Consider the following 5746-nt stretch of genomic DNA (forward strand, 5'->3'; position numbering starts at 1 on the left):
GATCGACCGCGCCACCGCCGCCCGAAGACCTCGCCGGACCTCCTCGCCGGCCTGCCTCCCCTGCGACGATGTCACCGACATCCACCTCGCGCCCCACTGCCCCGTCCCTACGCTTCGCGGTGAGGACCCCGGTCCTCCTCACTCCCCTCTGCCCCCGTGCACACCGTGCCCCGCCTCCGCCTCTAGACCCGCGGGCCATCGCCGCGCCGGCGGCCAACTCCGGCGCCCACCCCGGGCTCTCTCCTTCCCGCAGCTGGCCCCGCTCCCTCACCCGTTTCGCGCCCTGGCCGCGTCGGCTTTGTGCCGCGCGTCGACCCCACTCGCCGGGCGCGCCCCTCATCTGGTGTGCGCTCGTGCCGCCTGCATCTCATTTCACCGACGCCGGCGCCCCACCGCTGCCTACCTCCGCCCCTGCTACCTACCGCGTCCGGCCACAGCTGGCCACGCCGGGCCACGTCCTCCTCCGCCGAGTAGCGTCAGGCCACGCCCGCTCCGGCTGGCCTTGCCCATCACCGCCGCCGCAGCTCCTGGCTGTGGGCGCCGAACAGCCTTTGTGCGCCCACACGTGCAAGCCCTCTGGTGGCCGAGGCCACTGCCACCTCGAGGCTCCACTGCGTTTTCGCCAGCGCCCGACCCGTTAGGCCCCTAGGGCCATTGACATGTGGGGCCCGGCCCCAGAATGTTTTTAATAAAATAAAAATAAAATAAGTAAAAATGAATTAATAAAATTATTAATTAATTAATTAATTAAATTATGTAATTAAAGAATTAATTAGTTTAATTAATCTTGTTTAATTAATCTAATCAATTAGTTAAGTTAATTAAACCCTAATTAGACTAAACAGTCACTGACGAACGGGACCCACCTGTCAGGTTGACCAGGTCAACTGCTGATGTCATGATGACGTCAGTAATCACTATTCTGGATAATGTTGATTTAAATAATTAAATAAATCCTAAAAACGATTTAAATCTTTTAAAATTAATATAAAATAAACCGTAGCTCGGATGGAAAAACTTTGTACATGAAAGTTGCTCAGAACGACGAGACGAACCCGGATACGCAGCCCGTTCGTCCGCCACGCATCCCTAACCTATCAAACTCGCAACTTTCCCCCTCCGGCTACTCTGCCCGAAAACGCGAAACACCAAGGATTCTTTCCCGGATGTTTCCCCCCTTCACCGGTATCACCTCATACCGCGTTAGGGCACCCCTAGCACCGTTACTTGTCTTGTCATGCATCGTTATGCATCTGTTTGCATTGTATTCATTGTTTCTTCCCCCCCTCTTCTTCCGCTAGACACCGAGACCGACGCCGCTGCTACCCAGTACGACTACGGAGTTGACGACCCCTCTCTCTTGCCAGAGCAACCAGGCAAGCCCCCCCCTTTGATCACCAGATATCGCCTACTCTTCTCTATACTGCTTGCATTAGAGTAGTGTAGCATGTTACTGCTTCCCGTTAATCCTATACTGATGCATAGCCTGTCCTTGCTACTACTGTTGTTACCTTTACCTGCAATCCTAATGCTTAGTATAGGATGCTAGTTTATCATCAGTGGCCCTACATCCTTGTCCGTCTGCCATGCTATACTATCGGGCCGTGATCACTCGGGAGTTGATCACGGGTATATACTATATACTTTATACATGATACATGTGGTGACTAAAGACGGGTCGGCTTGAGGAGCACCCGCGAGTGGATCTTTGAGGCGGAGCGACAGGGCAGGTTCCGACCACCTAGGAGAGAGGTGGGCCTGGCCCTGGTCGACGTTCGCGGATACTTAACACGCTTAACGAGATCTGGGTATTTGATCTGAGTCTGGCCATTTGGTCTATACGCACTAACCATCTACGCGGGAGTATTTATGGGTATCCCGGCGTCGTGGTATCAGCCGAAGCCTTCGTGACATCAGCGACTGAGTGGCGCGCGCCGGATTGGACCGGAACGCCACTAGGCTAGGTCTGCTTTCGGCCGCGTACGCAACGTGCAGGTGTGCTAAGGGCGATGGGCCCAGACCCCTGTGCGCATAGGTTTAGACCGGCGTGCTGACCTCTTTGTTGTGCCTAGGTGGGGTTGCGACGTGTTGATCTTCCGAGGCCGGGCATGACCCAGGAAAGTGTGTCCGGCCAAATGGGATCGAGCGTGTTGGGGAATGTGGTGCACCCCTGCAGGGAAGTTAATCTATTCGAATAGCCGTGATCTTCGGTAACAGGACGACTTGGAGTTGTACCTTGACCTTATGACAACTAGAACCGGATACTTAATAAAACACACCCTTCCAAGTGCCAGATACAACCGGTGATCGCTCTCTCACAGGGCGACGAGGGGAGGATCATCGGTTAGGATTATGCTATGCGATGCTACTTGGAGGACTTCAGTCTACTCTCTTCTACATGTTGCAAGACGGAGGCTGCTAGAAGCGTAGTCTTCGACAGGATTAGTTATCCCCCTCTTATTCTGGCATTCTGCAATTCAGTCCACATATGATACCCTTATTCCATTTGATACCCATGCATATGTAGTGTAGCTTCTTGCTTGCGAGTACTTTGGATGAGTACTCACGGTTGCTTTCTCCTTCCTTTCCCTCTATCCCTTCTACCTGGTTATCGCAACCAGATGTTGGAGCCCAGGAGCCAGACGCCACCTTCGGCGACGACTCCTACTACACCGGAGGTGCCTACTACTACGTGATGCCCGTTGACGATGACCAGGAGTAGTTAGGAGGATCCCAGGCAGGAGGCCTGCACCTCTTTCGATCGGTATCCCAGTTTGTGCTAGCCTTCTTAAGGCAAACTTGTTTAACTTATGTCTGTACTCAGATATTGTTGCTTTCGCCGACTCGTCTATGATCGAGCACTTGTATTCGAGCCCTCGAGGCCCCTAGCTTGTATTATGATGCTTGTATGACTTATTTTATTTGTAGAGTTGTGTTGTGATATCTTCCCGTGAGTCCCTGATCTTGATCGTACACGTTTGCGTGTATGATTAGTGTACGATTGAATCGGGGGCGTCACACTTGGCCCAGGTGTCCACCTAGGCGCAGTAGAGGAACATGGCCGTCGCATCCTCGAGCTGGTGATCTCTGATGAAATAGCCAACTTGGAGCTCGAGATCGCGCTCCAGATGTACCACAAGTGTGTCGACCGCTTGGACGAACGCCTGCACGAGTTCAGGCAGAGCCAAGAGCTACCGTAGGCAAGGGCTACTGGTCATGGTCTCATGGACGCGTTTTATTTTGTTGAGTCGTTTTGACGTGGGTCGCTATGTATTCACAGCAATCATAATATTGCTCTATTTCAATGTATGTACTCTGTTTTCCGTTCTTATATGTTCTATTTCAATGTGTGTATATATGCTTTCCATTCTGTATATGTGGATGATAACAGCTAGAAACAAATTAGTATAAAAAAATAGATAGAAATGGAATTCATAATATATATATATATATATATATATTAATTGTTCATTAGTTCATCACAGAATATATATAATATCATCACATATACGTGATGATACTTAACTACTAGGTACAATGCATAAAATTGAAAACGAACAATACTAAAACTAATAATCCCTCTTGGGGGCAGTATTCCGGCAGCCCCTCGCCAGCAGCTCCCCGGTGCGTGGCATCTTCCCAACACGGAGGCAGTACTCCGCCTCCTCCGCCTCGCAGCGCTTGACATACCGATCTGCCTCTTGCTGGCGAACGAGCGCGAATGATCTTGCCATTTCTTTGGGCACCCACCAGAGCTCCTCGTCGGTGGCACGCTGGAGCTTATTGGCCCACCTCCATGCAGCGATGAGGCGCCTAACGCCTTTGACCTTCCTCATGAAGTACCCGTCTTTGTACACCTCCTCCGCACGATGACACGCCCACCCCCAAAGCTCCACCACCTCTTTTTTCCAGGCGGCATCACGGGCTTCACATGCCGCCCGGTACCTGGCTTCCTCCTCCGCCATCTCCTTCTTGAACGCCACTTGCCTAGCTTTCTCAGCTGGCGACAGCGACTTCCACATGCAAAGATTGTACTGGCCCTAAAACCAATCCAAAGTTGGGGGGTCCAGCGCAACCTCGCCCGGCAGCGCGTAGGGGTCCTCCTCGTTGCTACTCTTCGACTGAGCGTCCTCAGGGGGCGGTGACCCCTCATCGGCGCGTGGGCAGGTCGGTGGCGCCATGGCAGAGATTTGAGAGACACTGGTACACGTCAGTCCTAAACAAACGGTTTTTAACCCCTTTTCGCGACGGCATTCGGAACCGTCGCCAAGTGAGTGTGGGCGATAGGGGGTCATTCCCACATGACCCAGAAACCGTTGGGGATATACCCTCCTGGCACACATGCTCGGCAAAATGAGGTCGTGTGCGACCGACGAGCACTCAAATACAGAAATACGTACAGTAGTGCTAAAAAAATAAAAAAAATACAATTATACAGGCGAAATCATTTCCGCTCATAAGTACATCCCACACAGTCAGTCACCACTAAATGTTTTCGTTCGTATATACGTCCCACACAGTCACTACAAGGAAAACGTTTGCGCAAGGTGGTGTAATGCAAACAGTTTTGAAGAGAATGTCGTGTGTGATTGTTCATTGATCCAACACGGTTTTTTCCTAGAAACTGTGTGCGTTTCCTGAGGTCATCGCACACGGTATTTTTTCAACAACCGTTTGCAATAGCAAAACCCAATTAGCAAGCTAATTGGCCAATTAGCAGGCTAATTGCCCTATTATTAATAATCCATTTACTAATCTAATTGACATTCATATTAAGCACATAATATATTCCATTTCCATATTAAGGAAGCATGATTTCATAATTAAAATACATCAGATTACAACATGATATAGCTTCAGCACTCAGCTACCCCATTACACAACTACACCAGCAGCAAGTTTCACATGCAACATCTAGGACCTTTCAAAATTAGCATCATAGACGTTACATAGAGAGATGCATCTCATCTGGAAAACTGCTGAAGCAGAAGGCGAATATTGAGCCTTCATTCATGTTGAAGGTCTTTGCAACTTTACGCCAGTGCCTGTGGATGATTGACTGTCCATCCTTCGACCTCTTCAGGAACACTTCAATATTGAACCGCGGGTGTTGTATGAAAACTTTCCTCGCCTCCTGACCACAGAGGTGGTTTGAGAGGTAATCATTAGTGACGCCTGAAAACAAGGATGTGCATAAATATCTTCTCTATATTTGAAATGGGGCAAAGGAATACAAAAAGGCAAGGTATAATAGTTAGTACCATCTTGGAAACCTTGGTGCTTCCCATTGTTTCCCTACAACACATATAAGGTAGTTAGTCATCAGGTTAAGTAAGGGTTCGCATGCTATCAGTAAAATATGTTGATGATAAATAAGCACATTGCGGATTCATCAGATTAATTCAAGCCACATGGAAAACCCATTTATCCAAACCAAGCATGATTAAGAACTAGGAAATCTAGCACTTGTATATATTTCTCATGTATTAAGTGCAGCCAAATTCGATTTATTCCTCACGTGGTATACAATAACAGAATGCAGCCACAACAATTGAACATCGCATTGCAGAATTGAACCAAGCAGTTAACTAAACACCACAACAAATGAACCAAACGTTAACTGAGCACCACATTGCACAATATAACATACTCCTAATAGAAGATCAGACAGTTAACCAAACCAAGCATGCTTAACAACTTGGAAATATAGCAATTGTATTTGTTTCTCTTGTATTTAGTACAACCA

This window comes from Triticum urartu, chromosome 5, assembly GCF_003073215.2.
Source record: "Triticum urartu cultivar G1812 chromosome 5, Tu2.1, whole genome shotgun sequence".
Taxonomy (NCBI): Eukaryota; Viridiplantae; Streptophyta; class Magnoliopsida; order Poales; family Poaceae; genus Triticum; species Triticum urartu.